The sequence below is a fragment of the Melitaea cinxia genome, chromosome 29 (assembly GCF_905220565.1).
Source record: "Melitaea cinxia chromosome 29, ilMelCinx1.1, whole genome shotgun sequence".
Classification (NCBI taxonomy): Eukaryota; Metazoa; Arthropoda; class Insecta; order Lepidoptera; family Nymphalidae; genus Melitaea; species Melitaea cinxia.
The window spans coordinates 7,996,720-8,017,981 of NC_059422.1; the positions used below are offsets into that span (position 1 = coordinate 7,996,720).

Consider the following 21,262-nt stretch of genomic DNA (forward strand, 5'->3'; position numbering starts at 1 on the left):
TTGTCTGTATTACGCAATTATGTGTATACTTATAAAAATAAAAATAAAATCGTCTGTGCAATTCACAGACGCCGCAATTGAAACTTCTGAAAAGTCGTAGGAAAGTAGGCGTTGCGATTTTTTCGCTACAGCCTGTAATATCCCAGTCCTGGGCATAGGCCTCTTTCCCCATGTAGGAGAAGGATCTGAGCTTAATCCACCACTGCTCCAATGCGGGTTGGCGGATATATTCCCTACTACGAGCAACGATCGCTATCAGTGTACATGATAACAACCGGGACCGACGGCTTAACGTGCTCTCCGAGGCACGGTACCCACAAGGACTGCACAAATACCCAGACCTCGGATAAACACCTGTATGGCCAATACAAATGTGTGTCATGTGCGGGGATCGAACCCGCAACCGCCAACGCAACAGGTACAATCCATGGCTGTAACCGTTGCGCCAGCGTGGCGTCGCAATTTTTTCAATAGATGACAATTGCGGTCTCGTGAAAAAGATCGTAAGCGCCATGCAAAATGCGTCGCTTACGCATTTTGAGCAATAGTGTATTCCGTCTCATATTCTCATTTACGTTTCATCGAGTTTCAAATCACAACGAATCTCAAAAAGTTTCACTTCAAAAAATCACAATCAGAAGTCTGTATTCAAGTAGGTTTTAGAAATACTTATAGTTCGATAGAACCTTTTGCAATGACCCTGCATTCTGCTCCGAATGTTGAGGATTCGATTCCCATCCTGATCTTGACTGTAATAACTATTTATTATAATATATATCTATATCTACTTTTCTACTTTCTACTTTCATAACCATAATCTACAGTGCACTTATTTCAAGATACGGAGCACTATTATGGACCCCGCTGGGGCACGAAATAATTGGGTAGAAAAGATGCAACGCTTTTAGTAATATATATTGTAATATAAACTATATGTTCTCGTCCAATATATATTTTATAGTAATATATCTATATATTTTCATCAACATAAATATCAGTCGGCTGTTGCCTATACAAGCACTAAGTTACCTTAGACTTCACCTTTAAGGTACCTTAGACTTAAAAAAGGGGGAAGTTCCCAATTTGACTGTATTTTTTATCTGTGTTACACATAAATTTTTACGACGTACACTAATTTCATCCACTGACCCGCATTGGAGCAGCGTGGTGGATTAAGCTCTGGTCCATCTCGTACATGGGGAAAGAGGCTTATGCCCAGCAGTGGGATTTTACATGCTGAAGTGTAAACTGATTTCGGTTATCCTTTTTTTAATCGAAAGGTGGTGCTTGTCGTGTGTTCCCATTAAGATTTAATCGAGATCTGCCAACTACTTTTCGAGTTATATCTAATAATGCGTATTTACTTGACTATTTTTTCGTCGATCTTACGTTGTATTACCTCATAACTTTTTACTGGATGGGTTGATTTCGATAGTACTTTGTAATTTGAAAGCTAGTGCCTGTTATATGGTTCCGATCAAATTTTATAGCGATTTGATACGTACTTTATGAGCTATCTCTAATAATACATATTAACTTCGCAATTTTTTCGTCTACCTATGTTGTGTAATTGGTCTACGTAATTGAAGTCGGTTTTACTTTTGGTTACAAGCAAACACCATTATAAACGTACTAGCTTCTGCTACTTATATCCTATTGGTCTTAGCGTGATGATATATAGCCTATAACCTTCCTTGATAAACAGGCTATCTAGCACTGAAAGATCTTTTCGTATCGGACTAGTAGTTCCTGAGATTAGCGCGTTCAAGCAATTAAACAAACAAGCTCTTCAGCTTTATAATATAAGTATAGATTTATTCATTTAATAATGATAATATTTTGACGTTACATTCTGAAATTTTAAGCTGCGCTGTAAATTTTTCCAAACATACATCAGCCGTTCGAGCGCGTTAGCTTTAATGAAATTGTTTCAAACTTAACAGATTTCAACTGCAAACAAATTGCTTGAACACTTCATTATGGGGCACAGGTTGAGGGGATACATCGAGACAACCGACTGTGATGAAAAGAGGTCGTGAATTTAATTGTAAGTCTATTTGAACTAGTAGGGAAAGCATTTTTTAATGAGTAACCACGGAGTGTTATCCTCTGTAGAATCTAAATTCCAATTCCCGCCAAAGTTATGTTTATTTATTTATTAGAGTTAACATCTAAACCAAGGCTTACAATAAACGAGCATAAATAACACTAAAACAAATACACGGCAGACAAGTAAGCACATAATCACAGTACGAGAATACACTAAACAAGTAACAATATATCTACAATATATATATTAACACATAACAAGATATTACTTAACACAATTCTAAATACTCAAAACATGATTTAACAAATTAAGTCGAATTTATAACAAAAATATCAATATTACTATTAGAGGCCAATATATTATTCAATAAGTGAAGCGCTGTGTGTATATTAGCCCAATCGCTTATTCTACCTATTCTCGACTACGCCGATGTAACTTAACCGAAGACCAAATCTCTGGTTTCGTTTCGTTGTTACAGTTTTCTGCCCCAGGGGTTGAAGTGGCGAATGCTAGCGCGACCCCATCTCGCCCCACCCAGGCGGACGACTGCTCACACGTGGTGGTTTTTTAGTCAGTAGGAGTCTGACATAGGGTATCCATGATGGATTTTTCCCCACGTAAAAAAAGGGGGGGTTGATGGTTGTGGATGTTTCAGCATATAAATATTGTTTTCATGGATGACTATTATCGGCTTTGTATAGAATTTGTCATCTAAACTAATATTATATAGCTAAAAAGTTGTTTATTTAAACTGAGGTAGGGCACAGCTGGAAATTTCTGCTCAAAATCTGGAGCAGCCCGACTGGGGAAGTACCTCCACCTTACAGAAGATCACAGCTAAAAACTACTGCTTTCAAGCAGTCCTGTTGGTGGGTAAGGTGACCAGAGCTCCTGGGTAAAATTAGAAGTAGAGTCGGCAACGTGCTTGCGGTACTTCTGGTGCGTAGCTACGGTAATCGCTTATCATCAGATGAGCCGTACGCTTGTTTGCCGACCTAGTTATATTTAAAAAACGCGCTAATCTCAAGAACAACTGATTTGATTTGAATAACTCTTTTTGTGTTGGATAGCCCATTTTTTGAGGAAAGTTATAGGACATTTTAATCATCAAATTAACGGGTATAAAGACGGGGGACACAGCTAGTTTATTTCATATAAGAATTTCAATTTAAGCTATTGTTGTTTCAAGTAATGAAAATTAATTAATTTATTATGCATATATACGAAATTAAGTAACATTTTCACAGTTATCTCCTGCGTGTGTACGGCGTGGAATTCCAAAAAATGTTCATTACTGCTCGTACAGTACACAAAACGATAAGTTCGCTGAGTACAGTCCGCCACAGACTCTAAATGCACTACACTCACAATAAACTGTGTTATTTTTACGTAGTTTTATTTCAAACAATTTACAGACATTAAAATAATCGTAACATTTTATGAAATTGAGTTATGAAATGTTAATATTTTCTACTACTAATTAACAACCGCTCTGGTGTGATACGTGTGCCTTATCGGCGCCTAAACATCGGTGATTAACAGGCGCGATTCCCGCTCGGGATGAAAATTTCTTACAAATATTTCTTTCCATTTTGCATGTCTGTCCTACATGGATGGGTCTTGCCACCGTGCCTTGGAGAGCACGTTAAGCTGTCGGACCCGGTTGTTATCATAAATACCTGATCCTTATCGTTACGATAGTAGGGAATATATTCGCCAACCCATAGTGGAGCAGCGTGGTAGATTAATCTCCAATCCTTCTCCGACATGGAGAAAGAGGCCTATGCCCAGCAATGGGATGTTACAAGCTGAATTTGAATAATATACATATTGAGAGTAACAATTTTTGTTATACTTTAAGTGTTTATATATGTATATATTCTTACCGAGCTTCGGAAGTTATGAGAGCCCTCCATATTTATGTTATAATAAACGCTTATAATAAATAATAACAATATATACGTTCGTGATACTGAATAATGATAAAATCGCTATTTAACTTTAAAAAAATCAGCCGAATTTATCCCAAAGTTTACTAGTGTTGCGCTTAGCAACACAATTATATCTATATACAAATATTTATATTTTTCTAAGGCTGTTAATTTATTGTAACTTATTATTTTAATAACAAATATATTTAAACTAACAACACTACTTAACAACTTATTTTTCTGATTTAGACAATTTAGGTAAAGCATATTATTCGGTGCAGGATTACATAGTTGATAAAGATGTGTGGACTTAGTTATACTGTATTTTATGCAACATATTACTAATTTTGTATTAAAACACAGTTTATATATTATTTTTCAAAAGAGTAACTGCGATTTCCTTGCCGATTCTTCTCTGCAAAATTTACATTCCGAATCGGTGGTAGCTTCACTTTTAAATATAATAATCAAAATTTTTATTTGTAAAATTACGATTCCAATGTGCCTTTGGAGCATATTTGAATAAAGCTGTTTTCGATTTTGATGTTATGCGCGTACATTCGTTTCCACGAGTTAAGAATTCTTTTTTTATCTGACTGGGGTAGTACCTCGACCTTACAGGAGATCACAGCTAAATAATACTGTTTTCAAGCAGTATTGTGTTCCTGTTGGTGAGTAAGGTGACCAGAGCTCCTGGGGGGATTGGCGATTCAGTCAGCAACGCGCTTGCGATGCTTCTGGTGTTGCAGGCGTCTATAAGCTACGCTAATCGCTTACCATCAGGTGAGCCGTACGCTTGATTGCCGAACTAGTGATATAAAACATAAAAAAAACTTTGTTCAAAGCAAATTACTGTCCTTCGAAAATATCACGAGAGCACTTTAAGCCGTCGGTCCCGGTTGTTATCATGTACACCTGATAGCGATCGTTACTTATAGTAGGGAATATATCCATCCGCCAACCTGCATTGGAGCAGCGTGATAGATTAAGCTCTGATCCTTCTCCTACATGAGGAAAGAGGTCTATGTCCAGTAGTGGGATATTACAGGCTGAAGCTTCGAAAATATATTTAAATGTGTATCCGTTTTCGTAACACACTGTACGGAACACACGCGAAAACGTTAATTGCATTTTTTAAAAGGTTTTCAAGTTTTTTAATAACGCATCCGTCTGCGAGTTACGTGGAAACACGTGAACCAAGTTGATGGTCCGACGGAGGCTTGGTATGCAAACATACGGAATGTAACTTTCTTATATATGTATGTAGAGTAAGTTTGCAACTACGTATATACTAGCTTTGTCCCGCGATTTCACTAGAGTTAGTTTGAGAATAAAAAAGTGCTAAAATATTATATAGCCTACTAGCTGACCTAGCGACCATCGTTCTGCCTTATTTTTTTTCCTTAAATATAATAATTATATATATCAAAATAAAATATAACCTATTTTTCAAGTTGGATCAAACTGCACACGGTGTGCAAATTTAATTAAAATCGGTTAAGTAGTGTAGGAGTCCATCGCGGACTTAACGTGACGCGTAATTTATATACATTAAGATATAAGCCTTCCTCGGGAAGTTGACTGTCTACACAAAAAAAATATATTTTCGACGCAGTAGTTTCTAATATAAGCTCGTTTAAATAAACAAACAAAAACATCAGCTTACATTAGTATAGATATACATTTAGAAGTAGTCTGGTCAGTGCGCGATACAAGTATTAATTGAAGTAAGGCGACAAACGTACTTGAAGATATACTCTCGTGCTATTCCCGGCTATAACTTGTATCTGTGCTCAATCATTAATTTTGTCGTCATTGACTTATAAACGCATCCACTTTATCTACAGAATTATGATTATATGCTTACTTACTTAAATAAAATATATATCTGTAACATACACACACGGTCGTCTATTCCTACGGCAAGCAAGTTAATGTATATAAATAAATATATAAACGCGCTTACATACAAGTAAATTGATTATTATTACAATAAAACATGACTTCTAAAATAGTTATTTTAAAATATTCTTCAATATGAGAAAAAAATTAAAACTAAAATGAATGCATCAAAAAATATTGTATAGTCTGTAAATATATTCTATGATGATTCCAATGTATCTTTAAATCCTGTTTGAATAAGGAATATTTGAATAAAGAAAACATTGATTTTTTTTAAAAAAAAAGGTTGAATTGATTTTGAATAAAGAATCTTTCTGCCGCTTCGATAAGAGGTTGTTAATCTCCTTTACCTTTAAACAAGACAATTAATTAAAATTATTTAATAATTTTACAATCATTTGACTGTTTGATCTATTATAATATAATAATTAGTTCTTAAGTTGTGAATTGTAAATATGTATAATATTTTGTATAAATAAAGTTATATATTTTAATAACTTATTAGTTATAATATTGTTTATAGAACTTTTATCAAAAATCAAACAATAAATCTGAGTTATAATATGTATGATAAAGTTAAATTTTCTATTCTAACCCAAATTAATAATACAACCATGTTAAATGAAAAAACTTAGACCTGTAGGCTTACGTCAACTTGATTCAAACCTTAAATATCACTTACCAAAAACTAACGATAAGTATCTAAAGAGAACTGACGACTATTTAATACCTGTATATGTTAACGAACTGCCCAGAGAACTGCAAGAAATGTGTAAGAGTACCACAAAAATATTTTTTACAAAAAGAAACGGAATTAACTGAGTGACTCTCTGTACTCAGATAAACCTGCGAGGTTTTCGTGGTACTTGAATTGCAAAGTATAATGTATTTGTTATGTATTGGCCGATAAATTGAAAAAAAAAAGAATAATATCAAAAGAAATATTTGTTTAATTGTTGATAGTAAATTCAACTGAACTGGTCAACAAACAAGCAAACGGCTCAACTGATAGTAAGCGGTTACTGTTGCCTATAGACGTCTGCAATACCAGAAGCATCGCAAACGCGTTGCCCTGCCCCTGACCGTGTCCAGGAGCTCTGGCCACCTCGCCACAGGAACACAACACTGCTTTAGAGCTGTGTCATTAGGCTGTGATCTTCTGTAAGGTTGAGGTAATTCTCCAGTTAAGCTGCGCCAGATTTTCCTACCGTGCCTAACCTCAAGAAAATATAGGTTTAATTTTTTTTAAATTAAAATTAACATTATATTATCGACAATTATCGATAATTATATTTTTGAATGTATGTATAATTTTTGTAGCTCAAAGTTTATCTCGTTAAACATATCAAACCTATATCAAAACATTAAAAATGTATTTCTTAATATTCTAATATACTATAAAATTGTATAAAAATAACATGATACTTTAAAAACATTATTTAAGCAAATTTTGCACATTTATTTACTGAGAAATGTACGTTCGCCATCTATCGTCGAGTAGCAGAAACAACAATATAAAATTTAACACCAAATATCGCATTAAAAGTCAATCATTTATATCACATTTTTTCCACAAATATTAACAAAAAACAAAATTTAAATAACATCGTTAAAAGTATTTTTTTCACATACTTCCCGCCATCTACCGACTGATATATAGAACTACATTTTTCATAAAACATTCAGAAAGCTACAAAGTTACGATGTTACGTTGTACGGATGTATTATACGAAAAAGGAACTTATTTCCTATACGATAAAATACATTTTCAATTGAAACTATTAAGTAACGGAATATAACTGATCAAATATTAAAACGGTAGCCGAAAAGCGAAATAGCTCTGCTAAGATACATACATTTTCTGAGCATTTATTTTATTACGCAACACAAAAAATATATTTATATACACGCTCATATACAAAATATAACAATTCTAGACAATTGTAAACTTAAATTCTTTTAACTTTAGTAATTTTAACTACAATTTAGGAGGGAGTGAGATAGATACATCTACCTACGGAGAGGTATCGATTCGTTCCGTTGCTAGAAATTTTCAAAGATGTGACTTAGTGTCGAACAGCGCCATCTGTGTTCATTTAGCGACAACTGTGTTGGTCTGTGTGTTAACATGTGTTTTTGCGTCTGTGTGATGGAGGGCTGAAACGGACGCTGTGTACGGTCTACAAAAAAATATGTTATGTACATTTTTCATTATATAGTTTTTAAATTTTTTGTACAATATTAGAAGACGTAGTTCAAGATGGTTAATTATGAATGTTGGTTGAAATCTGTATGGACATTCGGCGTAGTGATATTTTGAAGCCGTAGACCATAAAAATTATTATCGAAATTGATACACATGCATCTAAATAGAAAATTTCTTTAAGTGACTTAATAAACTAGAATTATTTAAGAACTAAAATATCACAAAACTTTGTATGAAACAATTTTCAATTAAACAAAAAAAAAATAATCAGAAAAGACTCCTTTCATTTTAAGTGAAATATAAAAATATTATTTCCGTTAAATAATACATCTGCCATCGCTACGACTAATCTCCGCAGCCCTCCCATAATAGGCCATCTCCTCGTATCCATGGTAACCGTTCAAAATGGCCGCCCGTCCCCTCCCCACCCCTTGCGGGTATAAAAGCTCTTCCCTGCCCGCCTTGCATCCAGAGCGCCAGTACCATCCGTACGGAAAGCACGTTGTTTATTTCAAATCGTTTTCTAAAATCGTTTTTTATTTTTTATTTCCTCCCTCAAACCTTATACCTTCGACTTCCTCGCAAATTATATTTTAATTTGAATTTTATAATTTTGTTTTATTTTTCAATTTTTTTTGCCATTAAAGTGTGGTGCCGTCGACGACAGGTAAGCTTTAGTTAAGAATCGTTATAAAAATCGATATTTTCCGTAAAGTACCGATTTTTAGTGATTTTCGTTCATATCGATTTCGGGCTAAAAATATCTTAACCAGTTTTTATCTAAAGAAGGTTCTATTGCGTTAGCGTAAGGACTATTTTCGACTACCTTTATCCGGACTTACTCTTTTATCGTATAAATCTACGTTTAAGGTATAAAGTAAGGGTAGAAAAAATTCATAAGGTATATAGTTTATCTGTCGGTTTATTAAATCTAAATTTTTCGTATTTCTGATTAATTTCACCTTGGTCCTTCCGAGGAGATCGGCCGATGTTAAGGTTTGAATTTTTCACGAAGCAACCGGTGGCTATACAAATAGATATAGATCTTATGGGATAAGTATTAATTTTCTTCGTATACCGTTTGAGATATTACGTGATTTTATATTAAATATATTTGAATTTGTTGGAGACATTTTAGTCAAGATTGCTTTTGAAATTAATGAAATTTTATCAAATGTTTGTTATCTAAATGATATTTTAACGCTTTGCGAGTTTTTGATTAAGTATCTAAATGAGTATAGGTTATTTTTAATATTAAAGTATAATAAGATATCATATACAATAATCTCAAACTCAAATTAGTTACAATATACCTAAAGATATATGAATTTAAAAACATCACATATGGAATTAATAAATAAAATTAAAATCGTAATTCTAGATAGGTTATTAAATACTTTGGTTCTTTAAAAAAATTGTAATTTATAAATGAAAAATTCAAACATCGACAATATCGACAATATTGATTGAATTAATATGAACATCATATCAAAAATTTACCGCTCCAGCGGGGTTCGAACCCGCGTCTCCGACTAACCGTGTCGGCGCTCTAGCCAATTAAGCTATGGAACGATGTACCCGCTGGATCGAAATGTTTAGAATTCCTAATGTGTGGGTAACACAAAAATAAAATCGTACATATCGACAATATTTTTAAAAAACCGTATAATAATAATACTTTTAAACAAGCTTTTCAAATATAACTAGATCGTAAAAATATATTTGTTAAAACTTTGCCGCCACGTGAATCTTACATTAATAAAAAAAAGGGCGTCATAATTTAGACGGATTCTTTTTGACATTTTGTTTCAATCATTGTCGAGTTGACATTTAGAGTACTTCCATCTTATGATATAAAGTTAAATGACTTAGTCATGTTTAAGTACACATTCACTAGCTTCAGGGCAAATTTGAAATTGATCAAAGAGATATAAAATTAAAAACAATCAGATTTTTTTTCTAAATGATATTAATAATTTTATCGTAAATACAAAAACTATCATTTTTTTATCATTTAACGCGTGGATATTGTAACAAAACATATGTCTGTATATAAAAATCAGTCTAAAAATTCAGGCAAGCTGTAGTTCCTGTCGTGAGTAAGGTAAAGAGGTCCTGAATATAGTCGAACGTAGTGTAAGGTCGGCAACGCGCTTGCGACGCGCGATGGCTACGGTTACCGCTAACTGTCAGACGAACGGACCATTGTTGCCCTATTATATAAAGAATTCTAAGGGCTAAAAAAAGCTATTCTTTCTATTTGTTACACTTAAAATTAAACATAAAAATTAACATACTGTACGATTTCAAAGACACATATAGGATTTTATAATAAGATTCCGTAGAGAAACTTTGAGTACCGAAGCATACATTCTATACATAGAAAATAAATAATCAAAATCCCTAACTCTACTTTGGAGGTATGCTAGAAAACATATCAATATTTCAAAATACGTTATATAACATATGTATGTAATTAAATTAAAAGGAGAAAATAACTAATTTGTTGCATATCAAAAACAATTACACCGCAATATCTAAGCAATCGATTTGCAACTACGACCAATTAGCGACCTAATCGCGAAATGATGCGTTCCGGGCAACCATTCTGTTTGGGATATGTAAAATACTAATAAATTATTACTTATATATTTGATATTAATTTAATCATACTATAAAGTATATAAATATAGATAGGTATATACTTACCTATATATTTAGGCGGTTGTCCAGCTGTGAGATGTTACAGTCTGAATCAATAAAAAAATTGTCTTCCATCGAACTTGGGTATTCTGTTATAATTGTGTTCTTATACTTTGATTAGTAATTTGTATTATGGAAAATTATATTTAACTGGTACACTATTAGACAATCATTATGGTGTTACCATTTTTCTTTTGAAATATTATACTAAACCTTTAAGAACAAATATTAGAAATTCAGTAATTTGGAGAGTTAAATATAAATGTCTAAGCGACTATGAACTCAAATTGCATCAACTGAAGTTGCTACAACTAGCGAACCTTTAAAAAAAATACAGTGTGTTCTTAAAACCACACGACAGAAGTGGAAACTTCACTGGCAATCGCTATCAATTTATTATTATTATTCTTTATTGCACTTTAAAAAAATCATTTTCACTAACGATATTGACAAAGGTGAACTTATCTCTAAGAGAGATCTCTACCAGTCTACCCATGGTGGTGAGAAAGATGTTACCGCGGGACTCATAAGCGCAAGAGTGTTAAAGGAAAAAAAAATGGACGAAAAGGTTAAAAAAAACATACTTATTTTATAATATAATAATAACTATTAAATTCATAATGACAATTTTTACGTTTTAATTGAATATACTAAACACAGCGACACAACAGCGAAGGGTAGCTGTCTGTATCTTTCTCGCTCGGGTATTCTCGGCGGTCCCGAGTTCACCCGATCGAGCCTTTCAGCTCAGAGCGTGACGGATCAGCCTAACTTACCTACGCAAAAAATGTGCACCAAAAGAAGTCTTCACTTCAAAAAAGCTATTAGGTAATTGTTGTCTACAGACTAAGAAGGGTATTTATTTGAAACAAGTTACAACAACTTGCAATCGTTGACTGAAGCTCATAAGTTGACGGTTGAATCGATGTAGCAGCGACTTATGCGTAGCGTTAGAACTGCTACGCTTGCTTTTTAAGTTTTTATTTATTACTGTCCACCCCTGATTCACACGGGAATGAATCTATAGTAAACACACGCCTTACTCGCAATTTCATTCACGATTATGGGCTTTCAATTTTATTTCCACTACCAATGAAACCATAAGTTCAGCAAATTTTTAAACTGCTTCTTTATCTATTGGCATGGTATAAACAGATGACATACAAACAAAAAATACACAATTATGTAAATTAAAACAACTCTTTATAAACTCTTTTTTTTCTCTTTCAACCGAAATAAAGGCACATACAGTATTGACTCGGTACTCACGTTGAATATCCACGTGACCTGGGCGTATTGTTGGATAGTGAACTTTCTTTTGTACCGCATATAAATATAATTCAAACAAAGGCTTCCAAAATGTAAGCATTTTGTATAGAAACTCAAAGCAGTGCAGACATTCCAAAACTTCACTGCTGCTCTATAGCCACCTCGATTGTTGTTGTCAGATTTGATCACCTTTCTATGAGGTACATAAGACCCGAATTGAACGCGTGTAGCGAAGGTTCCATAGCATGCTTCAATTTAAAGTACACTATCATCGCTCCTTGATTTCATATGTTGATCGATTAAAGCAAATCCGTAGGTATTCGTTACGTAACAGGCGCAGGACCTCAGATTTAGCTGACGCCATTAATTCTTCTCAATCACTAAATAAATTAGTAAAAAAAATTATCGGTCCACCCAGTTAAAAAGTTATGAGGTAACAGATGTAAAATTAAAAAATACACAGTCATCTAAAGAGCCTCCTCCTTTTTCGAAGACGGTTAAAATTATTCAACAACGAGAATTTTTTGACTTAGTACGTATGTAGGTGTGTATGTATGTTTGTCACGTTATCTAAATAGTTCGCTGATTTTAATGACTCTATCTCTAAACTGGGGCGCCGTTAAAACTTTTTATAGCTTTGCAGGGAAAAACAAGCTTGGTGTAAGCTTAATTTTTTGCACCGTACTTAGTAAAAGATGTATGGTTTTCAAGTATTTTGGGTGTATATTTTTTTAATTCACTCATAAGAGTTTCATAAACTCATGGATCATTTTTTTTAGCCTACTTTTATTTATTTATTTAACAATTTGTGTACACTAAGATAGCAAAAGGAAATAGCTCTTATAGACAATGCTGATACAAAGGCACTACTTATCCCATGATGGAATCTCTTCCAGTAGTCCTGCCACAGGAAATTTATAAAACAGTCGCAAAATTGCGTAGTAAATCTAAACATATTGAGTAAAATAATATATAATAAATACATAATTATACTATATATAAATGCATACATACATAATAATGTATACACACGTAGATACAAATAATACGATACTAATACATACACGCATACAAATATACGATATATAATATAATACATACGATAATATATTCCAATATGCATAAGGACACTTAATTAAATTGAATCTACCTTACATAATAAACAGTTTTCCTGAAATGTTTTCTTAAATCGAATAATTTTTCAAGGTCAAAGCGAAAATGACACTTTATTATTGTATATTATATGATATTTTAGATATAATGAAATTCTTAATTCAAGTGCATTTTGTACATTCAAAAGTAACTGATGATGACTAAACATCTAGAAAATTGTTTTTTTTTTTGCAATTATATCTGCCATGGTACGAACTGGTAGATTGTGCTTTCCTACCTGGATATTTCAACGTCCAGAAACTTCCCAATCCTTCCCAGGAGCTCACCAACAGAACACAATACTGCTTGTAAACAGTATTATTTAGCTGTGATCTTCTGTAAGCTCGAGGTACTACCCCAGTCGGGCTGCTCCAAAATATGAGCAGGTATTTCCTGCTGTCCCCTCCCTCAGTTATTTCTTATGTTTTCATCCATCCATGGATTTCTTATGTATATATAACAGTAATAGGAATAATTGTATTAGAGTCTGCACTGCATATAGGCAATGGCTTGTCTATCATCCTTTGCAATCATTTTATTTTAACCTATTCTAGCAATGGCATTTCTATGTTTATCCAAGGCACAATCGATTAGTTGCCTCCTTCGAAGGTTACCCATCAAACTTGTCAAACAATCACATATTCCATTTCACACGTCAAACACGTCGACTGTTTGGGAAAGACGTCAAACAATGACATAATGTCAAACGTTTGATCAAACCCTCGCATTGACAATTGTATGTAATGTCATACAAACAATATATAATTGCATATATAGTAACAATATATACTAATATTATAACGCTGATAAGTTTGCATGTTTGAGCGTGATGGTCTCGGAAGCTACTGGATCGAATCGAAAAATTCTTTCTGTGTTTGATAGCCCATTTGCCGAGGTAGGCTATAGGCATTTTTTTTGTTTCAAATCAGCACGTATACATCTACAGGGCACGGCTAGTAATATTATAAAGAAGATGATTTTTATTTGCTTGTAATCAAAAAAGCTTTTAGTTTTTAGCTTCCTTTACCTTGTTACAGAATATAGCCTTTGGGCTATATTATAACGAATAATACGGAACAGTCGAAAACGTATAATGTAAAGCCGTTGAAAAGCTTGTATTGAATTCCTTGACAGTAATGTTTGATACGGACACGCTTTTTACAATATTTCAGTGAACTATCTTCAAACTTCAAAAGGAAACTTCATTTATATTTCAATCAAAGAGCGTTCAATACACTCAACGTTTATGTATGGAAATTCGATAGACTTCAAAGTGTACGGAGAATAGCTTTTAGGGTACCGTAACAAAACAATATACTATCGATATAAGGATGTATTCGTTTTGTGTTATTTGATTTGGATCCATCAATGAAAATATTATGAAGTTCTGTTTTAAGTTCAAGAAGTTAAGGGCCTTTTACGCTTCAGCCTGTAATATCCCACTGCTGGGCATAGGCTTCTTTCCCCATGTAGGTGAAGGATCAGAGCTTAATTCATCATAATGCTCCAATGCGGTTTGGCGGATATATTCCCTACTATGAGTAATGATCGCTATCAAGTGTACATGATAACAACCTGTACCGACGGCTTAGCGTGCTCTCCAAAGCACGGTGGGAAGACCCCACAAGGACTACAGCAAAGATCTGTATGGCCAATACAAATTTCAGCCTGTAATATCCCACTGCTGGGCATAGGCTTCTTTCACCATGTAGAAGAAGGATCTGAGCTTAATCAACCACGCTGCTCCAATACGGGTTGGCAGTTATATTCCCTACTATGAGTAACGATCGCTATCAGGTGTACATGATAACATCCTGTACCGACGGCTTAACATGCTAATGTGGGGAGATCCCACAAGGGCTACAGCAAACATCTGTATGGCCAATACAAATGTTTGTCCAGCACATGTAGCCACAAAGCAGTGCTGTGACCGTTACTCCTAGGTGCCGTAGGTTACTTTATAATTATAGGGAATCCTTCTGTAGTAATTTTTATTGTCAGAACACGAGATCAATCTTAATAACGTCTCTGTTCAAACATTAAACTTCAATACTTACACGCCAATAAATATTCCATTGCTTTAATCTTGATGTAGGAAAAGATTGTTAGGATGTCTGCCAGTCTCAAGAGATTTGGGATGCTGATCTACTGGTGATGTATCCGTATGACTACACCCTTCCCTGCCCTTATGTACTATACCTCTAAGTTCGACCTTTGACAGAATACTTAGCTACCTAAAAAAAAATGGAGGTTATCAATTCGACTGTAATTTTTATAATGCTACTACATATCTTTTATATTGATTGCGCCGATTTTGATGATGATTTTTAATTTTATAGCTAGTGCTTGTCGTGTCCCATTTAAATTTGAACGAGATCTGACATGTTATTTTTGTTTTATGTTATAATGCGTATTTACTTAACTATTTTTTCGCCGACTTACGTTTTATTATACCGCATAACTTTTCACAAGGTGAACAGATTTTGATGATTCTTGTTAATTATTTGATATCTGGTACCATTTAAATTTAATCGAGATCTGATGACTAACTTTTGAGTAATCTTTGATAAAGCGTATTTACTTGACTATTTTTTCGTCTACCTACGTAGTACAGGTCAATGTAATTGAAATCGGTTTTTTCTATCATTTACAAACAAACATAATTATAATATTTCTGATGACTGTGTTATATTTTATGTGTGCTATTTTGTTATGTGTTTGAAACTTTCAATTCGTTTGTATTTATATGTATCACCTCTTAACTATTTACTGGGTGTGTATGTTACTGTTTGTTGTAAAGATGGTGCTTGTCACGGGGTCATGTTTAAATTTGGGCGCAACCTGATGAGTAGGTTTTGGTGATCTGTAATAAATAATAACTGTCTATATCCGTGCGAATAATTCACATTAAATAAGTATAATAATGTGTGGCTACGGTAGCAAAGAATATAGCCCCCTCTCTTCCCGTGAGTGTCGTAAGAGGCGACTAAGGGATAACACAGCTCCACTACCACCTTAGAACTTATAAAGCCGACTGATGGCGGGATAACCATCCAACTGCTGGCTTTGAAATACACAGGCCGAAGACGGGCAGCAGCGTCTTCGGTGCGACAAAGCCAGCCCTGCGGTCACCCAACCGCCTGCCCAGCGTGGTGACTATGGGCAACACACAAGTTCGCGCCATTATTCGGCGCGAACTTGTGGAGGCCTATGTTCAGCAGTGGACTGCGATAGGCTGAAATGAAGTATAATAATTTATTTATTTATAAGTATTATCACTTTACAAAATTACAAAAAAGTATTTATACGTGAGTTGATTTGAAATTGAACAAAAAAATTACCGACCGTCAATCATGCTGACACTGTTTCAAAATTAAAACCGTAATATATATAATTTTTTAATTAATTAATTAACTAAAAAGACAATAACGATTTTTTTTAGTTGTTGTCGGTAGAGCAAGCAATTAGATCATTTTATTGTCAGAATTTATAATTAATTAATATAGTATAATATTATAATATATATTAATATATATAATATTAATATAGTATAATATTAATAAATATAGATATAAAATGATATATAATTCATGTGGAGTAATTGTGAGGCTTTTTCTAAAAAGAGAGGCAAACATCTTCAACCTTACCTTATTAATATTTATGATGCGTATTTAATTGATTTCTACTACCTTGATTTTTCTTGAGGTTCATATTTTATTATTTATCAATCTGAATTGATTTTTTTTTGGTTTATTTATTTAATACTTTATGACACATGTTAAGTTATATAGAAAGAAAATTAGAACATACAAAACTTAACAATGTGTAAAGGCGGTCTTACTCTTATAATTACCAGATGTGCCCCGCGTTTTTATACGCGTTAATTTAAGGAAAAAATATCATATAACCTCCCTAAGTAAATTGACTATCCTACATTAAAATAATTTTTCATTTCGATGCAGTAGTTCCTGATATTTGCGTGTTTAAACAAACTTTTCAGCTGTATCATATTAGTATAGGTTTTACGCTTTAATTTACGTAATACAGAACTATGTTTTTCTTGATTTTCTTTTACATACAAATGTCCGTCTGTCGCTGAATGCATTCAAAATTAATATGTATCACTCCTTCAAAATAGACGTTTAAATATTACACAAAGCGCTTCTTCGTCTGTTGCGAAATCATTATTCATAAATTCATACGTTCTCAAAAGGTGCAGAAGACAAGGCTTTTTGTACTGTTGCCTTTGAACTTAATTCTTGTTTTACCTTAGTTTGCAAAACTACGTTTTTTTATAAATTATAGTAACTATATCTTCTAAAAAAAAATAAAAATAAAATAGTAGTCGTTCAATTCTGTACATTTAAGATATTTATTATTTTCTTTATATGTACTAATTTTATTCTTGTTATTTAAAAAAGCCTTTTTTGTAAATTTAGGCCTTAAAATATCACGACGAAATTATAAAACGAAAATATGAATAAAATTAAGCATATATAAACTATAAAAACCACTATCTACGGAACAACGAAACGAATGCAAATTAAAAAAAAAAAAAAACGAAGCGCATCTCAAAAACTACTTGCAATTATGACAGCGTCTCATTAGAGATGTATTCGAGATGCATCATGAAAATCACAATGAGACCGCATTAATTATAGATGCTGGGAGTAACGAGTGGATATCAGACGACATCAGACATACGTGCTTGCATTTATATGTATATATATACTCCGTACGCCTACAATACACGTCGGTAGTTGTGTGACTTGTTGACGAGTACGAACCAGTTTGATTACCATGTTCGTATAAAATAACTTTATATTGCAGAACTCTATACTATATATTCAATTGAAAATATTAATTACTAGCTGACCCGGCGAACTTCGTATCGCCTAACAGTCGATTCTTTAATTTTATTAATATTTTTTTTTAATAGAATTTTTCTCTCCGTAAGAACCATCCTCGTACTTCAAGGAATATTTTAAAAAAAGAATTAGCGAAATCGGTCCAACCGTTCTCGAGTTTTGCGCTTAGCAACACATTCAGCGACTCATTTTTATATTATAAATTATAAATAAGTTTCGACTTGAAATTCAAACAGAATCAAATGTTTCGAATCGTTCATTTGCAAATGATATAATCCTATAAGAGATATGAATAATGTGAAGCTACAAATCTGTATGTAGATAGTTTCTGCTGAGAAGAATCGGAAAATTTTTATAAGTCAGTCATGTGTTACATAAGATACAGTATCACTAAAACGATCTTTACCATTAAAATAATCTTTCGCTAAATGAAACCATTTGGCTATGATATATTTTTTAAGATTAACTTCGAATGTTTTAATGCGGGAGACATCTTTTTAGTCTTAGAATAGAATAACGTTACAATAACAGATTTAAACTAAATTCTTTGAATTTTCAAACCGTATTACTATCTCGAAATTTAATTTTTCTGCAATTCTGACTTAATGTTTTTTAAAGATTACGCGAATTTCATTCATTATAATGAAGCAAGTTTTTCGGATTTTATCGTGGCTTATTAACTTTTTAAAGTATCCGAAACCTCGGAATAAGCCGCGAAAAAACCCGAATAAGTTGTTTCATTGTAATTTTATTCTGACTTAATATTCCGTTCCTTTTTAACCGACTTCAAAAACGGAAGAGGTTACTCAATTCGACCGTATGTATATACTATGTATGTTCGAGGATAACTTCGTCGTTTATGAACCGATTTTGATAATTCTTTTTTTGTTGGAAAGGAGATCTCCTAAGTATGGTACCATAATAAGGAAACCAGGATCTGATGATGGGATTCCAGAGAAATAGAGGGAAACTCGAAAATCCGCATAACTTTTTACTGGGTGTACCGATTTTGATAATTTTTAATTTAATCGAAAGCCGATGTTTATCGTGTGTTCATCATTATCATTTAAATTTAATCGAGAACTGATTACAACTTTTGCAGTAATAATAATAAATAATATTTTATTTCAGATGTATTTCTTGACTCATTTTTCGTCGTTGTATTACTTGTCGATATAATTGAAGTCGGTTTTTTTACGTTTGCCTGCAAACACAATTATCTTAAGTAAAAATTATGTGTATTTTATATCCCTTTATCTGCTTTGATATTTATGGCTATTGATTCTTCATATTGTGACTCTCAGATCTTTAGAGCTTACAATATAAAATCCTACTATGAAATGCTAAAAAGAATTGTCGAAACCCTAACCCTTTTATAAGAAATTTTATTTACGCTGTCAATACTCTTTATTTATGGCCAGTTTCGAAATGGATTTGAGTTTTTTTTTTCAAGTTTGTCGTCATCTTTTTAAATTAAATTGTGACGCAATCTATTCCAGAAATAATTATAAAAAATTAATTCAGTATGTAATATTTAATCTATATAAATAATAATGAATATTGTTAAGCGCATAACTCGAGAATGTTTCGACCAATTCGGCTAATTTATTTTTTTGTATGTTCCTTAAAGCCCACAGAAGGTTTTGATACTATTTAAAAAAAATACTATTAAGTTTTGACAGAACGAAGTCTGCCCGGCAGCTAGTTGCAAATGATTATTTAATCTGTATAATATCGTTGATTTGTGTGTTTCAATAGTTTAACCCGTCATATCTTTTTAAACTTATGTACACACGACTATTCAATCCTGAAATCATTATTACAATTGATTTAGTATTTGATGATTGTAATTTAGACACACTTCTAATTCAAATCAAATCAAAAATCAAAAAATATGTATTATATTTGTGGCTAACTATTATTGGCTTATAATAATTATATAAATATTATTGGCGTATAATAATTTTAAATTAAGCTGTTGCTGTCCGAAATAAAGAGAACCTCTACTAATATTATAAATGTGAATGTAAGTTTGTTTGTTACGCTTTCACGCGAAAACTGCGAAACCGATCATCATGAAAGTTTGTACTCAAATTTTTAGAGGTATTAGAAGTAACATAGAATACTTTTATTTAAAAAAAATCAATACGAGCGAAGCCACAGGTATAAGCTGGTAAAAAATAAAAATTATTAATAAATAAATCAATAATATATTTGTATGTATTATATAATAAACATAAATAATAATAATATATTATATAAAGGAAGTTAAATATGAGGTCAATAGTTCGTTGGCCGTTATAATGGTACAGAAGGTGCGCCCTCGGATGCTGGATCGATAGAGAGCGTCTGAACTTGTAGAGATGCGCTCCGGTGGACTGTCGATAATATTTATTTCAATATTTTTTTCTCTTATCTTTCAAAAAAATTATCTTTCAGTTAAAATATGTTAATGTCTGCGTTTAAAATGTAAACAGAACTACACAAATATATTAGCATATTTTTAGACAAAATTAAGAATAGTCGTAAAACGTCAAATAAGAAGAAATGTGACTAGCTCTTAGCTATAAATTTAAAGGAACTGTCAAATAATCCATGTAAAATTGAAAATTAACTTCAAAATGCGATCAAAATCCTAATTATTCCAAAGGATTTTCCTTAATAAAACCCTAGTAAAACGAAGTTTGAAAAAATACAATTTCGAAAATTCTACCAAATTTTTTTATTATAATAAAAGCAAATATATCTACATTACGGAATTGTAAATGTTAATACAATATATCAAAGCAAGCAAAACCAACCAGCAAGCGTCTATATATATCGTTAAATAAAACTCCAACATTGACAGGCAGACAACGTAGGTAAACCATTGTTAGTAACACAGCGTTTTACGATTCCTTTGCAAAAATAAGGTGAATATTATGTTATTCAGTTTTGCCAAAGCTGAAATTTTTAAAGTGGAAATGTTGTAGAAAAATCTAGAAATCTCTAAATCTCATCTTACGTTCATAGAGTATGAAACCTACATATTTTGGAAGAAATTCTAAGACATCTTATTCTGCGAATCTGCAGAAGAGCAACATGTATTCAAAATCAACTTTAGTCAAGTAGGATTTAAACTAATTTTGATCGTTCATTATTGCAATTATATACTATTTTTAAATTAATTCCATTGAAGGTA

At 32.6% G+C, this 21,262-nt stretch overlaps 1 long non-coding RNA gene across 1 annotated transcript in view; it reads left to right on the forward strand.

The window, feature by feature from the left end:
* Positions 1 to 8,565: 8,565 nt before the first annotated feature.
* Positions 8,566 to 21,262, forward strand: part of LOC123667817 — a 96,599-nt gene continuing 83,902 nt past the window's right edge. The window contains exon 1 of the long non-coding RNA XR_006745478.1: positions 8,566 to 8,756. This is a non-coding gene — a long non-coding RNA (uncharacterized LOC123667817). The remainder of the gene's footprint in view (positions 8,757 to 21,262) is intronic.